The sequence below is a fragment of the Pteropus medius genome, unplaced genomic scaffold (genome assembly GCF_902729225.1).
Source record: "Pteropus medius unplaced genomic scaffold, Ma_sr-lr_union100, whole genome shotgun sequence".
NCBI lineage: Eukaryota > Metazoa > Chordata > Mammalia > Chiroptera > Pteropodidae > Pteropus > Pteropus medius.
In genome coordinates this window covers 22,540,646-22,561,810 of record NW_024354500.1, presented here as the reverse complement: position 1 = coordinate 22,561,810, position 21,165 = coordinate 22,540,646, and positions in this window count along the sequence as shown.

Below are 21,165 nucleotides of genomic sequence, written 5' to 3'. Positions count from 1 at the left end.
CATTCTTTTTAATAGCCAAGTAATATTTCATTATATATATGAACCACCTCTTCTTTATCTATTTATATATTGATGGGCACTTAGGTTGCTTCCATATCTTGGTTATTGTAAATAATGCTACAATGAACTTAGGGGTCATGTATTTTTTGGAATTAGTGCTTTGTATTTCTTTGAATAAGTACCCAGAAGTGGTATCACACTAAATGAAATAAGTCAGAGAAAGACAAATACTATATGACCTCACTTATATGTGGAATCTAAAGAACAAAATACATGAACAAACAAAACAAAAACAGACTCATAGATACAGAGAACAAACTGATGATTGCCAGATTTGGGGCATTTGGGGTGCTGGGTGAAAAAGATGAAGGGATAAAGAAGTATAAATTGGTAGTTACAAAATAGTCATGGGGATACGAAGTACAGCACAGCAAATATAGTCAATAATATTGTAATAACTGTATAATGTCAGGTGAGTACTAGACTAATTGGGGGGTCACATTTTAAGTTATATAAATATCTAACCACTATGCTGTACACCTGAAACTAACATAAAATAATATTAAATGTCAACAATAATTGAAAAAATAAACATTTAATTATTTTAAAAAGAAATAAAAGATTTAAAGGAAAAAATTAAAAATGTATATACTTGATTTAGAAACCTAGTAAATTAATTAAAAGATACATTAAGACCATGTTTTTTGTTTTGTCTCTTTTTTTTATTGTCTCTTTTTTTTTTTTTTTATCATTGACATCACATTACATTATTTTCAGGTATTCAGTACGATGATTCAATAATTGTATACGTTGCTATATGATCACAAAAATAATCTAATTTATATTATCACTACACAGTTATAATTTTTTCTCATGATGAAAACTTTTAAGATGGACTCATTCAGAAACTTTCACTTATGCAATATAGTATTACATTCCCATGACATTAATTTTACAACTGAAAGTTTGATCCAATTCACCCATTTTGCCCACCCTACCCCCACCTCCGGCAACCACCAATGTGTTTGTATCTATGAGTTTGTTTTGTTTTGTGTTTTCTTTTTTGCTTGTTTTAGATATAAGTAAAATCATACATTATTTTCCATTCTCTGTGTGACTTATTTCACTTACCAAGATACCCTTAAGATTCATTCAGGTGGTTGCAAATGGCAAGATGTCATCGTTTTTAATGGCCAAACAATATTTCATTGTGTGCGTGTATATGTATCACATTTCCCTTTTTGTTTCATGATCAATGAACACTTAGGTTGTTTCTATATCTTGGTTATTGTAAATAATGCTGCAATGAAATAGCAGTACATATATTTTTTGAGTCAATGTTTTTATTTTCTTTGGATATACCCAAAAGTGGAATTGCAGGATAATATAATAGTTCCAATTTTAAGTTTTTATAATTAGATATTTTTTATAATGGCTGCACTAATCTACAACAGTACACAAGGATTTCATTTTCTCCACATCCTCACCAACACTTATTTCTTGTCTTTCTTATAATAGCCATTCTAACTGGTATGAGGTGAAACCTCATTGTGGTTTTAATTTGCATTTCCCTGATGATGTCGAGCATCTTTTCATGTACCTGTTGGCAATCTGTATATCTTCTTCAGAGAAATATCTATTCAGATCTTCCTATTTTTAATAGATTTGGGGAGTTGTTTATTTTGGTTTTTATTTCTTAACTTTTGAGTTGTATGTGTTCAATATATATGTTGAGTATTAACCCTTTATCAGATACATGACTTCAACTATTTTCTCCCATTTGGTAGGTAGTCTTTTTATTTTCTTTTTTGATGGTTTCCTTTTCTGTATAGGAGCTTTTCAGTTTGATGTATTTCTAATGGTTTGTTTTGCTTTTTTTCTCATTGATTTTGATGTCAAAAAAAAAAAAATATTGCCAAGAACTGTCAGGAAGCTTTATATCTATGTTTTCTCCTAGGTCTATTATGGTTTCAGATCTTACGTTCAAGTTTGTAATCTATTTTGTAGTTAATTTTTGTGTATAGTATAATATAGTCCTCAAGTGTTATTCTTTTCATGGGACTTACCAGTTTTCTCAACACCATTTATTAAAGAGGCTGTCTTTTCTCCATTGTACATTCTTGCCTCATGTGTTGTAAATCAATGTACCTTATATGTATGGGTATATTTCAGAGCTCTCTATACTGTTCCATTGATTTGTATATCTGTTTTTATGCCAATTACTATAGCTTTGTAATATGGTTTAAAACCAGGGAATGTGATAGTTTCAGCTTTGTTCTCCTTTCTCAAAATTTCTTTGGCTATTTTGTAGTTCCATACAAATTTTAGAATTGTACTATTTCTGTGAAAAATGCCATTGGAATTTTGATAGAATTTAATTAATCTTTACATTGCTTTGGGTAGTATGGACATTTTAAGAATATTCATTCAATCCATGAGCATTGATTATCATTCCATATATTTGTGTCTTCTTCCATTTTAATTTTCATAATGCCTTATAGTTTTTGGTTTTCATGTCTTTCACCTTCTTGGTTAAATTTATTCCTAAGTATTTTATCCTTTTTAATGAAATTGTAAATGGAATTATTTTCTTAATTTCTCTTTCCGACAGTTTGTTATTGGTGTATATAAATGCAACTTATTTCTGAATATTAATTTTGTATCCTGCTAATTTAATGAATTTATTTATTAGTTGTAAAATTTTTTTCAGTGGAATCTTTAGGGTTCTCTATATACAATACGATAGTATCTGAAAATAATGAGTTTTACTTCTTTTCCAATTTGGGTGCCTTTTCTTTTTCTTTTCTGATTGCTGTGGATAGGACTTCCAATACTACATTGAATATATATGGTGAAAGTTTATATCCATGTCTTCCTGATCTGAAAGAAAAAGCTCAGCTTTTCACAGCTGAGTATTGTGTTAACTGTGTGTTTGTCATATACGACCTTTATTGTGTTGAAGTTTGTTTCTTCTATCACCATTTTGCTGGGAGTTTTTATCATAAATGGATGTTGGATTTGGTCAAACATTTTTTGAATCTATTAATATAATCATATGATTTGATTTTTAGCCTTCATTTTGTGTATGTAGTGTATCACATTAATTTTTTTCTTTTTTTGCATATATTAAACCAAACTTTCATCCCAGAAATAAATCTCACTTGATCGTGGTGAATGATCATTTTAATGCATTGCTGAATTTGGTTTGCCGATAATCGTTGAGGATTTTTGCATCTATGTTCATCAGGGATATTGATCCATAATTTTCTTTTTTGTGTAGTGTTTTTTGTTGCTGTTCTTGTATCAGAGTAATGTTGGCCTCATAAAATGAGTTTGGGAGCCTTCCTTGCTCTTCAATTTTTTTGTAATTGTTTAAGGACAGGTATTAATTCTTCTTTGAATGTTGGTAAAATTTATCTGTGAAGACATCTGGTCTAGGATGTTTGTTTGGAGTGTTTGATTGTTAATTTGGTTTTGCTCATTGTTATTAGTTTCTTTACATTTTCTGTTTCTTCCTGATTCAATCCTGGAAGCTTGTGTATTTCTAGGTATTTATCCATTTCTTCTAAGTTGTCCAATTTGTTGGCATACAGTATTCATAGTATTTTCTTATCCTTTGTATTTCTGTGGTAAAATTGTCACTTCTCTTTCATTTCTAATTTTATTTATTTTGGCTCTCTTTTTTTCTTCATGAGTCTGGCCCATTTTGTTTATCTTTTCAAAGAACCAACTCTTGGTTTCATTCTTTTCTATTATTTTTTTAGACTCTCTTGTTTGTTTCTTCTCTGACCTTTATTATTCTCTTCCTCCTATTCGCTTTGGGTTTTGTTTGCTCTTCTTTTTCTAGTTCTTTTAGGTGTGAGATTCAATTATTTATTTGAGATGTTTCTTCTTTCTTGAAGTAGGCCAATATTGCTATAAATTTTCCTCTTTGAACTGTTTTGACTGTGTTCTATAGATTTGGGGTCATGTGTTTTCATTTTCATTTGTCTTAAGGTACCTTTTGATTTATTCCTTGATCTCATTGTTAAACCGGTCATTGTTTGTACATTATTTGGCCTCCATATGTTTGTGTTTTTCCAGTTTTGTTTTCATAATTGATTTCTAGCTTTATACCATTGAGATCAGAAAGTTTGCTTGATATAATTTCAATCTTCTTAAATGTACTGAGAATTTTTTGTGACCTAATATATGGTTTAACTTGGAAAATGTTCCATTTGTGCTTGAATAGAATGTATAATCAAATGTTTTTGGTGAAATATTCTAAATATATCAATGAAATCCATCTGGACTAATGTGTCATTTAAGGCCACTGTTTTTATGTTGATTTTCATAGATTTTTGGTTTGTCATTACCATGTGCTTCATATATTTATAGCAGTCTGTTTGAAGTTAATAGTCATCTAAGTTCAAACATATTCTAAGTCCACTGTAATTTTTACTTACCCCTTCACATTTATGTTTTTATTATATTTTACTTATTTTGTGTGTATTTGTGTCTAATTTATTGTTATAATTACATATGATCTTCCCACTTTTGTCTTTTAACCTTTGTACTAGCTTTGTACTTGATCTATTCACTGCTTTTACTAAGTGTTTGCCATTGTCAGAATTTTTTCCATATTTTCTTATTTAGATTTTGTATCTTCTTAAAGAAGTTCCTTTAACATTTCTTGTAATACTGGTTAGTGGTGATGAACTCCTTTAGCTTTTCTTATCTAAGAAACTCTTTATCTCTGCTTTGATTCTAAATGATAGCCTTGCTGGGTAGAGCATTCTTAATAGTAGGTTGTTGGTTTTTATCGGTTTGAATATTTCATGCCAATCCCCTCTGGCTTGTAAAGTTTCTGTTGAGAAATCAGCTGACAGTCTTATGGGAGTTCCTTTGTATGTAACTGACTTATTTCTTCTTGCTACTTTTAAGAGTCTCTCTTTGTAAGCTATGGTATTTTAATTTTGATGTGTCTTGGTGTAGGCCTATTTGAGTCCATCTTGTTTGGGACTCTCTGCCCCTCTGTGACTTGTATGTCTATTTTCTTCATCGAATTAGGAAAGTTTTTTGTCATTATTTCTTCAAATAGGCTTTCAATCCCTTCTTCTCTCTCTTCTCCTTCTGGTACCCCTATGATGTGAATGTTTGTATATTTGATGTTATCTCAGAGGTCCCTTAAATTATCCTTATTTTTCAAATTCTTTTTTGTTTTTGCTATTTTGATCAGATGTTTTCTGCTACTTTGTCTTCAATATCACCAATTCAGTCTTACTTCATCTACTCTGTTGATGCCCTCTAATGTATTCTTCATTTCACTTATTCTTCATTTCTGACTACTTCTTTTTTTATAGTTTCTATCTCTTATGTAAGTTCTCACTAAGTTCATATAGTCTTCCCCAAAGCTTGTTAAACATCTTTATGACCAGTGTTTTGAGTTCTGTATTGATAATTGCTTGTCTTTATTTTTCTGGAGTTTTGTTTCATTCGGGATCAGTTTTTCATCCTCATTTTGGCTGACTCTCTGTGTTTGTTTCTATTTATTAGGTAAATCTGATATGTCTCTTGGTCTTGACAGAGTGGCCTTATGTAAAGGTGTCCTTTGGGGGCCCGTGGCTTAGTCTCCTTAGAAACCTTAGCCATGTGCTCCAGGGGTGTCTCCGGTGTGTGTTGTGTGTTGTAGTTGAGCTTCGATTGTCATTGGCACATTAGTTGGTAGGGTGGACCCTCAGACTGACCGGATGTGAGGGCTGGCTGTGACTACAGAAAATAAGCTGTTGCTCAGGAAGTAACCTCACTGAGCAGGAGTCACTTTAGCATGGCTCTGGTGCCATCTGAGTCTGCTTTTTGGATTTGTCATTTGTAAAGCTGGTCGGGTGTTGCTCAGGTGTGTTCTGAAGTCAACCACTAGGTGTATTGGTTCTGGAGCTTTTTGGGCAGTACTTCAGTTCAGGCCAAGGTGAGCTGCCACTTATGCCAGGTTTGAGGCTAGCTGATATAAGCTACAAACTGATTTGCTGTCGGTTGGAGATGCCTAGGACAAGTTATGCTATAAGCTGAGGCTGACTGTCATTTGTGATAGGCTTGGGCCCCTTTGGTGGACATCATGATGTGAGCTGAGGCCAGTCATCACTTGTGCTAGGCTTGTGGCTTCTTAGTTGAAGCTGTGTTTCAGGCCCAGCCTAGCCGCAACTTATACCAGGTTTGGGGCCACCTGATGGACTTATAATGCAAGCTGAGACCATTCACTGCTTATGGTTGGCTTAAGATTGCTTAATAGGAGATACAAGGCATACTGAAGTCAGTTGCTGCTTTTTCAGGGATTGTGAATCTTCGAGAGATTTTAGGAAATTCAACATCTAAATTAAGACAGGCCTCTTGTAGGAGTAGCTGCTGAAAAAGGCCTGGGCAGGTGAACTGAGTAGGGTAGGGTCTCAGTGAATCACAAGGGCAGTTCCATGGTGTTAGCCAGGTTATTGGAGAACAAAGATTTGGGCCAACATGTGCTGGGCTGGCTAGATGGGAAGGGAACTCCGCAAAGGAATAATGATGCCTCCCAGCGCTTCTGTCCCTGGAGAGAGTTGTTCCAACCTCTGCCCTTCCAGCCTCGCCCTGTAGTTAGTCAATTTAATTCCCCACCATGTATACCTGGTGCTTTTCAAATACTGTCCCTGCACTGGAACTTAGAGCAAATGAGTCTGTGTGTGGGCCCCTTAAGAGGTTTACCTCTGTCACCAGCAGACTCCAGTCCTTTTTGGATGAAATTCCTACTAGTTTTTACAGCTAGATGTTAGGGGGAATCCTTCCTGGCACTGGTGCCCCAAGTTGGGGAGCCCAATGTGGAGTTGGGGTCCCTCACTCCCCAAGGGGACCTCTGAAGCAGAGATATCCCTCCTGAATTATAATTACCACACTTGGGTATGAGAACTGCCCAGCCCATATCTCTGCCCCTCCTACCAGTCTTGATGTGGCTGCTTCTTTATATCCTCAGTTGTAGGAATTCTGTTTGGCTAGTCTTTAGGTGTTTCTCTATGATGGATGTTTTATAACTTAGTTGTAATTTTGATGTGGTCATGGGAGGAAGCCAGCACCATTTACTGACTCTGCAATCTTGACCAGAAGCTCTCCACACCTATTTGTTTTTTGTAGTCTGAAAATATGCTAATCCTTTCCAAGATAAAGAGAAAAATGTGGCATTTTCAAATTCTTTAAGCTATTCAAATTTTCTATTATTTTAACACATGACCTACAATTTCAGGACTAAAAAGTTAGTACGCCAAAGAACAAAAATTCCTTCAGTATAGTTAAGTAGGTCACATTGAACCTACTATAGAATTTATTTTGTGTTTGACATTTTAACAACATTATAATATCTATCTATGACAAGGGATTTAACTGTGGTACCTAGGCTCCAAGAGAGGAAGAAAATTAATTTTCACCAGTATTGGATTCAATCCAGGTAAACTTGTATGAGAGCAGAAAGTAGTTCAAGGAAATTTAGAAATTGGAGGCATTAGAGTCTAATTTAGCTATTTATGTCATACTTTTTTAAGCATTTTATTATCTCTTCAAACTGAGGTTATCAATATAGTATAAATCAAGGAAAAGAAAGAAATAGAAAGACATATATTTATTTTTAAAAAATAGAGAAAGAAGCATTAAAATTTTCTTGCAAATTATAAGAATTATTACATAACTCTTTCCTAATAATTTTTTATATTTGTGATTTGTGTGAGAGCATCTTTTCCTAATATAAATATCTATATGCAATCCTATTGGTTTTCTTTAAGTGCAAATCTAGTAACAGAAAGTGGTATTACCTTTAAAGTATATTATATTAATGGAGGTACTATTTTAATTATTTGACATTTATTTTAATCATCCTTCTATGTGTTTTAGTGCCCCAAAGTATATAGTTTCATTTTCTCTTTAGGTAAACATATATTAAGAACCAATAACATGCCATGCACTGCAGTAGACAATAGGAGTATAACTACAAATATGACCATTTGTCATTGACCATACTTCTTTTCCAATTAGCTTCCTTGTCACTAATAGTTTCGTAAACTAATGAAGATAAATTTTTCTGAGTGGTCATATTTGCTCCACCATATTATCTGGCTATTTAGGCCCTGTCAAATGTTTCTTTGGAAAAAACAATGTGATAAATATTCAACAAACCTGTAAAAAGTAACTATTTTCTTAACTGTCATATTATAAATTAGATGTTATTTAGTTAAACATAACTAGCTTATGTAGAAAAGCTACATAGTGTAAAATCGAATGAGTGCCACGGACCTGGAATGTGACTCTCTAAAACTAACACATAATAAGTTTAACTACTCATAGTTGGATACTCCCCAAAAGTAGCTGTGCTATTGATGATCTGATGTGAATGAGATAGTAGGTAAAACTTGAGGTCAAATAAAGAGGTTATTATTATATTAGTGAGGAGCTATGAAGTCATGTCTGATTTTCTAAAGTAGTATTGAAACATTTTTTGTTTTATTTTTATTGAAGAATTTCAAATGTTATCCAAAAGTTTTGTAAATTTGCTACTGATAGATGGATTTAGATATTGAGCTATTGGCAAAATCATTGTTTTCATAGATTGCGGTGAGTATGAATAAATACACTTCTGTTGTGCAACCTTGAAGCCTCTATTTTTGGATAGCTTTAGTCACATGCAATTTTGAAAATGAAATATTAAACTACTAATTTAATTGTATCTTTGTGAATGAAGAAGTGAAATAATAGCATAATGTTAAGGTTATTATGATTAACATTAATTTTCAAAATGGCTCTTAAGATTCCTAATAGTTTATGTAGTGTATTTACAAACTATGAGTATATACTGGAGAAAGCTATCTAATCTTAAATTTCCTATATAAAAAATCAGTATTTAAAGGTAGAATTGTTATATTTTGTTTCTTTTAGAGAAATAAAAGCCTTCAACATGTGTATATGTATATATGAAAAACAATAAAATTAGATAATTTTTAAAAAGTATCTGTACATTTAGTATGAATAAAATAGACACTTTATAAATTAAAATTAGAGGAAACCAAAATACTTAACCTCTTACAAATTATCAAAAGTCTTTCACTTAATTTGTTAGAATCACACTGAATTTTCACCATTAACTAAAAGGTTATAGGTTGATTATCAGTTGTTTAGAAAATTGTTAATTATACAAGGTTATGGATCTAATTGTATGAAACAATTAGCTTTGTGTTAAAAAAAAAAATCAACATCAACAACAACAAAGCTGTTCTACCAATACAATTTGCACTATTAAATGTAGTCAGCCATCCCGGGAAAGCAAACCAGTGGTCCCGATGGGATGGGTGCAATATATTTTTTCTCCTGGACGAACAATTAAATACACATATCCAGCTGTTGGCAGTTCAGCAGTGGCATCTTAATTTAGGAAATCTTTGAAATAGAAATAACTAAGGGAGAATAATTTGTGATGAAACAGCAGGCACAGATGCCAAATTGAACATAACTAAAAAGTACAGGGTCATAACTGTCCGCTTCTTAAACACTTCAAGCTATGTGAAAGTTTGATCTTCCAGTCAATCCCAGAGATTTGTTGACTCTCAGCAGCCTTTTGGAATTCAGAAAGGATTGGGTCAGTCCAATCCTGCAGTTTATAGCAAGCAAATGAAGTAAAAAATAAAATGTGACTGTATTTATTTATAATTGTAGTTATACCAAGAGCCTTAGCAAATGGTCATTTCAGTAGTTGTCTAATTCTCCTTTGTGGCTTTTTCATTTGTCCATCCAGATCCATTCTCTGTTCTTGCTTTATCCCTGAAAAGCAGACCCCTATAAACTACATCACCAAGCTTCTTTTCCAATTAGCTTCCTGTTGAGTATGGCAAATAGATGACATAGGAGATCAGAGGGTACAAAGAGACCAGGTTTTAGTATTTCTGCTCTTCTCTCTGCTGTGAGACACAAAGTTTGTATGAATAACAAGCAAGCTTGCCATACCCTGCAAATACTGCCTTATCTGTCCCAGGGGTTCTCAGAGATCAGACTCAGAAGATGAGTAAAGTTGTTCAATTTCCATTCTTCCCCAATGCATTGATCTAATGCCAGCCTCATTCTCCTGTTCTTGCCTCCAATTTTAAGATATATCCATTCATGTTCTTCCTGGCCCCACTACACTAACATGATCACAATTTAAAAAAAAAATTAATTCAGAAAAATTTACATTGAAGTATAACTCACATACGGAAAATTGCACAAATTATAAATACTCAACTCTGAATTTTCACAAAATTAACATATCTATGTAACCATTACCCAAAACATAAAATGGAACATCTCCTAGCATTGCAGAGGACTCCTTTGTGCCTACCACATCACTACCCCCAAGAATAAAGAATAACCTGGCTTCTAACACCAGAGATTGGTTATATTCGTTTTGAATTTATATAAGAGGAATCATATATATTCTTTTGTATCTTTCTTCTTGCACTGTCTTGTATTTCTGATATTCATCTTCTCCCTGTATCCTATGTCATGGCCCTCCTACCGCTTGTAAATAGAAAGATAGATAATTAAAAATCTAGGTTTTTAAATTTCTTCTCTGCTGGGTGGTCCCAAGCCTAGAATACTTGCTTGTTAGATTTTGTTAAAGACTTGCAGCCAGTCACTTGCAAACACAAACCCATTCATCCTTCACACTCAGCACTACCGCAAGGCAGCTTTCCCCAAGCTATAAATCTTATCTGAACCATTTGTTATGGTATTTCCACAGTATGTTCTATGCAGACTTCAAAATTCTCCTCCCTGGCACAAGTTTCATACCTCTACTCACTCAGTTCCACTCAAAAAATACGATCATTTTAATATCTTTTTGCATCCAGCAGAAGTTACACTGCCTTTTATATTACTTATCTTTCAGTCTAAAGTTCTAATATGGTGGTCTGCCTAGACCCTCCCACCATGTGATACAGAACATTACTCCCTTTTCAAAAACAATAGAACTTTCTGTAAAAATCTGGTGTCTGTAGTATGTGAAACACTTTCCATTGGTCTTTTCCTGAATAACTACTGCAAAAAATGTTCTGTGGTGATCAGCATAGAAAACTAACATCAGAAGATAACTCTGGATTTCTTGTTGAACTATTTGTGACTTTACCCAGAGGCTCTGGTGCTATTACAGTGTTAGTCATCACCTCATCTCTCTCTACCATTACTGCTTAGGTGAGGTTCATGCCCATTTCTCTCCACCAGTTTAAATATCACAGTAGTGCCTTCCTTGTTAAAGACAGTGATTTAAATTGAAATAGGCAAACATGAGACTACAGTTAAAAATCCCTACACTGAAATCTCTACTTCTCATGCAATCTCTTAGTTTGCTTGAAATCTGGGGAAGCGTAAGGATATAGCTCCTTATAAGAAAGTAAGATTTGCCTTTACAGATCAGGAATGCATACAGAGTGTTACGATAATCCAAAATATTAATTGTAAAGTCAATTATGAAGCTATTCAAAGTCCAACTCAAACCAGTTTTAGCTTTTCTCTTATTTTTTCATTATGTTCTCCTTTCTCTTATCTCCATATAGCTCCTATATCCCGTATCTGTTCTTATCCTCAGTATTCCTCCTACAGTCCTAGATCTAACTTGGTTTTGCAATCAGTACTTTCATTTCCATTTTCTTTCAAAGGTCCATCTACAAAAAGAATTATCAACTTCCTAATTTGAATGTTCAAAAAGTCTCCTTAGGATCCTTAGAGATAAAGATAAACAAACAAAAAGCTCTCCTTTGCTAATTTCAGCTGCCTCTCATGTCATAACACTGTTTTATAACACTGTTGATCTATAATGCTAACAAAGTTTCTATTTACTGAGTTTAACCAGGAATGAGGAGAAGTGAAGTAGACACAAAGTGACATCCTGCCACATCTGTAAGCATGAAGTCAGATGAAATGCTTTTTAAAATGTGACTTATTTAATAATTGCAATGCCTTAGAAATCACATTTTGGAATAGAAGTTTTAATATCATTTTTCCTTGATGTTTTCTGTGTGCTAATTTTGAGGGCTACTTATGAAATAACAGAAGGCTACTTATGAAATAACAGAAGGTAAAATTAGATTAATCACTTAAGAGTTGATATAAGGAGGATAAGTTTACTTGAATAAACTATTTAAAATAATAATCAAAAGAAGTTACAAACAATAAACTCTTATTCAGTAATATTGTCAATCACATATTTGCTCTGCTTTTCATACAGACAAAATAACAGAATTAAGAATAGCTCCATAGCACAAGATAAATTAAAATGTTATAAATAAGGTTACATAATGTGCATATTATATAACTCACAATGGAATTGTGATCAAATAATGAGGAGTCATGAAGAGTTTGTAGTCGAGTAGTGGGAAGAATAAGGACTAGCACATAGAGTAAATGGAAAGAGGGTATAGAAAGAGCCATAAAATAGTTAAGTGCATACTTGTATTTGAAAAAGTATTTGTGTTTATTTTAATTTTAATCTCTAAATATACATAAAGATGTATGAACAATAATTTCCGAATAACAACATGAAAATAGATCTGACGTATTTTATGTAAATTGCTTACAACAAACACATTTATTATGAAACATTTTTTAACATAAAATAATCCTGTGTGTCATAAAGTCACCATTTTGTGATTGAAAATTTACCTATGGATTTGATAAATGCTAAGAAATACCTAAATGTATTCCATTTTTTCTCAAGTAGCATTCTCTTATTCTTTCAAAATCTATTTTCCAAAATATATTTTTTAAACTTTAAAAGGTTATGCAAATATGGTTTGAAAATTACTCATGAAAACTCAAGGAGAAATTCATGGTTTTCTATTTGAATTTGAGGTTTCTAAGAGAAATGTGGCAAAGTAAATTACAAGAACCTTTTTTCTACTTCAGTAAGGTAGTTCGAAGAATTTCAGACAGTAAAGTAAAGAAGCATACACAGGATAGCTTTCCTATTCAAATGCAAAGAAAATTCAACTATGCCAACAGAGAATATATAGAATTATAAATTGTTTTAAATTTTGTTAGCCAATGTAATATTTGTTGGCCAGAGACTTTCATTTGAATCCCATTATTATTTTAGAGAGCATGCTCATATGCAATAGTGTTCTAAATATATACATTTTCCAAAATACTATTGGGGAAAAAAGAAAAAATTGTTTATTTCTTTTAAGATAAAAGGTATTGAACACTGAAAGCAGGTCTTAGTTTTCAAAATCTAGTGAAACAAATAAAAATCAAGAAAAGGTAAAGCATTGACAAGAACACAAAATCAGGCTGTGTATGAGATCAATCTATGAGGCAATATCCTAGGCAGGTAGTACGCAGTCAGCTATATTGTCATTTACAAAATAGTAAGAAGAGCCATTTCACAGGACTCCAAAAATCAAAAGTCTAAGGCTGTGGCCAAAATAAAATGCATATTCAGGCATTAGTCATAGGCAGATTTTGCTTCACACTGATAACTGATAAATTTCAGTGCACATTTGTGACTGGCCTTACCTGGAGGTATCTTAAGTCATAGCTTGAATTCTGCAAGTGATCAACAGAGATAGTGACCACGAGTGCAACATAATTTTCAGGCTAGGAACTAAATTTTCACTAAGTACAGGGGGAAAATATAAGCAGTCTCTTCAAAAACATGCATTTTTGTTATATCTAGATAACCCTGTCTCTTCTAAATCTTACAATTTTCATAATTTAGTTCTGCTTTCTTCAGTTCTTTTAAATATTTTTATAAAAATAATGACCCAAAGCCAATCTCAGTAAATATAAAAATAGCAGAAAATTTTCTGTTTTATCAGTCCAATGAAAATTCCACAGTGAGCTCAGTAAAATTACAAGTTCAATATATGCATACATATTTCATGGTTCTACATACTTCCAAATGCTACACCCACTGTCCCCATATCTCAATCACCACCAAAATGAATATTTAAAAAAAAGACACTATTAAAGAAACATCACTATCAACCTTATAAAATTAAAAATGCTTATAAGAGAATACCATAAACAATTATATAGCAATAAGTATACTAGCAAGACACAAATTATACCAAACTCACTCAAGTAGAAGTAGGAAATGTGAATAGACCTATAACAAGTAAAGAAATTTTATTAATTTTAAAAGCTTCCAGTGAAGATAAGGCTTAAAGCCAGATGGCCTCACTGGTGAATTATACAAAAAATGTAAAGAATAATTGATGTCAATTCTTCATAAACTCACTTCCAAAAAATGAAGAGGAAGGAACACTTAAAAAAGGAGAGGAAGTAAAATGTTTAAATTCAGATGTTGAATTTATTACAGTTACAGTTACCCATTCTATGAGAGAAGCATGATGATAATGCTAAAACCAGACAAACCATCATAAGAAGACTACAGGCTGATATCTCTTTTGACTATAGATACAAAGAATCCTCAACAAAACACTAGCAAATTCTTCAACATATTAAAAATATTACACACCATGATTAATTGAGGTTTATCCAAGAAATAAAAGGTTGGCTTAACATCCATGAATCAATTAATGTAAGCCATATCAATGGAATAAAGGCCAATACCCACAAGATCATCTGAAGATATACATACAAAGAAGCTGACAAATAGAGAACCCATGCATGATAAAAACACTCAACAAACTAAGAATAGAAAGGAACTTCTTCAACCTGAAAAGGGCAACTATTAAAAATCCACAGATAGTATTATACTTATTGTGTGTAAGCTTGAATTCTGCCCCGCTAATATCAGGAAAAATACAAAGATATGTGCTCTTATTATTTCTATTCAACATTGTACTGAAGGATCTAACCTAATTAGATAAGAGAATCTTCCAGATAAAGAAGTGAAGCTATTTCTATTCATAAATGACAGAAGCTTGTACAGAAAAAATCCTAAGGAATCAACTAAATCCTCTTAGAACAAATAAGCTCATGTAATAAAATTGTAGAGCACAAGATCAGTATACAGAGTCAATTGTTCATTATGCACTGTGAATGAGTCCATCTGAAAATGAAATTTAAAAAGTAATTCCATTTGTAATAGCATCAAAGTAAATAAAATATTTAGAAATAAATTTAACAAACAAAACCCAGAAATTATGCTCTGAAAACTACAAAATATTGTCAAAAGAAATTGAAGACAAATAAATAAAAATATATCCCATGAATCAGAAGATTTAATATTGTTAATGATGGCAATACACCTGAAATTGATCTGCAGAATAAATACAATTCCTATTTGGAAAATACAAATCTGTTTTTTGTTTTGTTTTGTTTTGTTTTTTGCAGAAATTGACAGGCTGATTCTAAAATCCATGTAGAAATATAAGGAATCCAGAATTTGACTAAACAATTTCAAAAAGGAAAAATATAGTTTTGAAGACTCATACTTAATATCAATATTTACTATAAAACTGTAACAATCAAGACAGTGAAATAAACATATAGATCAATGAATAAAATTAGAATTCCAGAAATAAATTCTTATAATGAATTTTTAATAAGAATGCCAAGAAAATTGTACGATCAGTTTTTTCAGAAAGTGCCAGGACAATGCAAAAGAATGAAGTTAAACCCCTTTCTCACATCATACACAATAATTAACTCAAAATAATTCATAGACCTAAATGTAAGTGCTAAAACAATAAAAACTTTAGAAGTAAATGAGTGTTTTCATTGCCTATTGGATTAGCAGAGCCTTTATAAATATAATAGCAAAAGCACAAGTAAAATAGATAAATTGAACTTTATCAAAATTAAAATTTTTTGTGCTTTAAAGGCATTTTCAAGATACTTTCAAGTAAAAAGACAACTCATACATTTGAGAAAATATTTGCAAATCACATATCTGATAAAGGATTAGTATGTGTGTGTGTGTGTGTGTGTGTGTATATATATATATATATATGTATGTATAAAATTACTATTCTATTCTGGAGTACCAGAATAAGTGAGAAAGCAGGAGATGAAGTAAAATGTTTAAATTCAGATGTTGAATTTATTGCAGTTACTGGTGATGACAAGGTATAGGTATCTAGAAAGCGAGTGGGTGAAAAATGTGGGATAAAAGGAAAATTGTTAATGCTCAGAAGGTAAAGAAGCAAGAGACCAAGAGAGCCATCCATTTGAGTGTTCAAAATACAGGGTGGAGAGGAACGCAGTAAGCCAGAGACCAAATTGTTCAGTGAATAAGTGAGAGTGACTGTGAGGTTACTTGGTTGAAGCAACAGCTAGAATGTCAAGGGAATTCAGGAAAAGATGATGTAGTAGCCATAGGTAGCAATATCATATAAAAGTTAAGAACTTGAATTTAAATCACTGCTTTGTCATTTAATTGTACAGTCTATGACAAATTACTTAATGTCACTAATTCTCCCTTCATTTTTTCATATGTAAAACTTGGAATAATAAGATGTATTTAATAAAGTTATTGTGAGAATTAAAGTAATAAAAAGTATCTGGCATATACTAGGTTCTTAAGGCATGTTAGCTTTATTAAAATGTAATTAATATATTGATCTAAATCATGTTTGCAATAGAAATTTCTGAAACTATCTTAGGCAAAAAGGAACATTAATTAAAATGAAATATTGGTCATTTATTTGGTAGCCTCAAAACTGACTTTCTGTATTTGGGAATTTGCTGTCATGTGACTAATAGTGAGAGGTAGACTTCACCTCTGACATCAGAGATTTGCTCTCATCAGAAATTTTCTCTCTTCAAGTGTGCATATGTATGTCCTATACTAGGCAATCAGACACTTTTGCCTGGGACTTTAGATAAGTGAGACAAAGAATTTGACAGTTGAAAATCCATGTTTGGGGAACAACAGAGATATCAGGTGGTAGAAGTTTTAGAGATGGTATCTTATCTCAAGATGCATCTTCCTCAGACTCTCTGTGGTTTGTTTAAGCTTCTCTTGATAGTCTTTCCATTTTAAAGCTTGTTTTCCCAAAACAAAAAATTTGAGTGCTACTGGGTCTCTTCATTTGTAATATCTGTTTTACTCTCTTGGCTTCATTCTTTCTCAGTGTCTTTATGCAAGTGGCAGATTATATAACCAGCATCAAACATTGCTCCTCATATCTCTGGATTTGTCACTTGGAAGAGTTTAAGATTTCCTTTGGTTGTAGCCAAAGTACAAAACTGGGGAAATATTGTAGTCGTCCTAAATTGTGGCAATGACTATTCTTTGAGCAATTAACTGTGGCCATAGTTATGAAGAAACATGTTTGACATATCATTCTGGAAGCTAAACTCCAGACCAATCAACACAAAGCAAAGGATGCAGAATGGTCTAAGAGAAGATAGTCATACTAGAATAATATGGCTAGAATATAGGGAAGGGGAATTTCCCAGAAGACAGAGGAAAAGAAAAAGGAATCAGAGATAGTCAAATTACAAACATCCGCTATGATGTATGTATGCACACAGGAGCAAGACACTAATATATCTGAGGTATTACTCTGTAAATAGAGGTGAACCATTAAATATTTTTAGCAAAAATGTATACATTCCACACAATATTTGCAAATATCCTCTGATGCCGGGGTATCAAATGATAGGAACGGAGAGACTGAGGAAAGAATATTAGGGAGGAAAATATTTTGATGGTTTGTTTTGAGAGCCTAAACTAAGATAAAGGCAATAAAAGTATAAATAAGGGCTAAATTAAAGACTTGTTTTGAAAGAAGAGTCAATAAAACTTAGTAGATGATTGATTAAAGTTTGTGAAGATGATTGCAAAGTTGACATCAAAAATACTTGTAATACTGACCAAAACCTCTAACACAAATTGTGTGTGTGCATGCTTGGAAGATCCTCCTGGTGGGAGTGAGGGAAGTTAATGAAAAATATTTTTAATGAATTTCTCAAGAATTTATTATACTAATAGAAAGATTTTCCTTCTTTTTTTTGTATTATACTTCTCCAAAAGTATTTAAATGGAAATATCAATAAATAAATAAATAAATAAATATATGGCAAGATTTCTGTTTTACTGAGAGACTTTCCTATGATACATCAAAAGAATGTAACCAATAATTTGTAAAGTGTTAGCTTAATGCAACAAAAATATATTTGAATTAGAACTGACTCATTCTTCTAGTAAGCAAGTTGGTACTTGTAAACAAGTTAGGCACTTTTTGAAGTTGCATCAAACAATAATTTAAGGTCATAGGAGTAATGGTTCTGATACTAAATGTATTCTCACATTCTGTAAGAATCAATTTGGCTTTCAAATGCAGCTGACACCTTGGGAATGGTTCTGAGCATATCTCTATGCTTTTGACATTCTCTTCAAGATTCCTAACTTATTGATATTTATATTAGCACTGTTTAGAATTCAGAGCTTTGTGGAAAACTTTAACTTTTCCTGTTGAAACACATAAACAGAAATTACTTCATTTGCTCATTCTCTTTTAGGGAAATATATATAAATGACTGCACACAGGGGCTCAAATAGAAGCTTTAACATTTTATATAACCTCTGTAATTATGTTTTTAGAATCACTTAGAAATAAATTTGTCATTATTAATAGTGTGTCCAGTGAGCTGGACTCAGTGAATTGTTTCCAAGAAGGGTACAGGAAAGGAAAAGTAGTAACTAAACAGAGAAGAAACCTGGTAAACACTACCTTAACTAAGTTAAATACTACCAGTAATGTAACATAAGTGGCATTCTTCCTCCAATTCTATAATCCCAGTCTAATCGTGAGAAAACATCAATTTCAAATTGAGGGTACATTCTACAAAATACTTTATTAGTACTCTTCGAAGAAGTGCAACCATCTCAAGCAAAAGGGAAAAACTGAAAAAAATTATAGACTGGAAAAAATTAGAATGATGCCTAAATGTAACATGCCATTCTGGATTTGATCCTGAAACTTAAAAGAATATTATTAGAAAAACATGTGAAATCTGAATTAAGCATATCATTAGTTAATGATATTGTACCAATGTTAATTTCTTAGTTTTGATAACTATAAAATAGTTATATAATATGATAGCCTTGAGGAAGCTCGGTGAAAGACATAAGACATATAGGAATTTGCTGCATTATCTTTGTGTTTTTCTGTATGTCAAAAATTATTTTACATTAAATTGTTTTTCACATCATAAATATGTCAGAATGTGAATGAATAAATAATTATATTTGTGTGCATAGCCTATTTCAACCCAATTTCTAAAATTCAGAATAATTACTTTCTTTTAGGTAGAAGTTCATATAATTAATCCACATAATAGCATTATAACCATATGTAGTTTGTTATGGGCAGAGCCTTTTCTTGTACATTTTTACTTATTTTATTCAACAGGTGACCCAAATCTTAAGAAAGACACAAAACTTTTGTATGTGGAAGAGACCATGGAGATTAATTAGTTAAAATTTGCATTTAGAGATGAGGTTACTGTGGGAAAAGTTTGAGGTCTTCTCAGAATCACTTAACAGGAGAGCTAGAACCAAAATCCAAATTTCCTGCTTCATGATGTGGCATTCTTTCCTTTTCTGTACTCTAATAAATACTTAAGTAGCTGAGTATTGCCCCATGTGTTTGTGTTTTTCCATACTTCAGCTGTCTTTTGAAAATCCTCCAAACTTTGAATTTTAACTTTGTATACAGTGTTTCTGAAGCTATGGACCCCTAGAAAATACAAATATAACTTAGGGGCCTCTAAATATTTGAGTTTGAAAAGCAATGGTGTAAGCTAGATTTTTTAATAGAATTTATTAATCTACCATCATCATTACTAACTGGGTTCTTTTACATTCCAGTTACCATTGTGAGCTATTGAATATATCCATCATATTGTGTTAGGTTGTTAGTAAATAAAGCTTAAATGCAGCAAGGGTCCTACAAATCTCTGGCAGAGCCAACCTACTCATTCACAATGATTACATGGTACTCTTACTAATTTTTTTTTTCTTTATTATACTTTCTGGAAATAAAAATGAAGAAAACCAGTATTGCTGAGTTTGATGGATATTGCATAAGTAAGCATGATGTAAGATATATTCTAAGTAGTCAGTAAAAATAATTGAATATAATTTGAATATAATTTTAACTTACTATTTAATATAGATACTGATTATGACAGACTGTCAATTTCCATTCTTCTCATGACCTTCATGGCAGAAATTAGTTTTGTTGAGCTGTCTATCTCTTCCCCAGGTGACTCAAGGAAGGTGATCCCCTCCATAGTTCTGTGTATAAATCCTGATTGATAAAAACTAGTCACAATGGTTCTATCACTCATAAAGTTATCTAAAGTCTAAAGGAAGAAGTTGAAAGTTTGGATATGGAGTAGTGAATGAAAGCAGTAGTTTATAAATACTAAAAATGTAGCACTTTGCTGACCTCTGAGTCAGGAAGGGGAGGGAGATCTGCTAGAATACTCAAGAAAGCTGTCCTCTTCCTTATGAAGACACCACATTACATGGTACATTTTCCTGTTTCTGTCTAGTGGTATGTGTAGGTGACCTGCTTGGAACTATTGCAACCATCTTGCCACCAGTTTGAGGTAGAAAAGCCAGGAGGTAAAACCACCTATGGATTAAAAACCAATTTTCAATCATGGTTTACTTACAGCCAAAGGCATCTTGTCTGAATACTTAACACATTCAAGGAAAAATCAACTCTCAAGCAAAATAATGATTGACGTTTACTGCTTACTTATAGTAAAGTGAACATATTTTTTTATATTGCCTAAAAACTAACAACTAAATCAAGAATCAGGCCATTATTTAGTCTTATGTGCTTAACAAACTAAAATGAGAACAGAAACGACCTCGGTGTACTTTTTTGAAATTTCTAACTAATTGCTTCAAAAAATGACTTTGCTCTAAAATATGGGTCTTCCAAAGACTTTCTGCCTTTCCTTTGGGAAGCTCTGAGGATTGACTATGCAAAATACCCACCATACAGCTTGGCAAATGTTATTTGTACAATATATATCATTCAGCTTATTCTTTTTCATTCTTTGAATCTTGATGCTAATATCAATTTCATTCATTTCACTTTCTTTAGAAGGACTACTCGAGAGATATTTCAAACTATTAATGAAAAACATTTAAATGTGGTTTTTAATAAAAAGAAATACATTGTGCATTTTACATATTATAGCAATAATTCAAGGTACAAA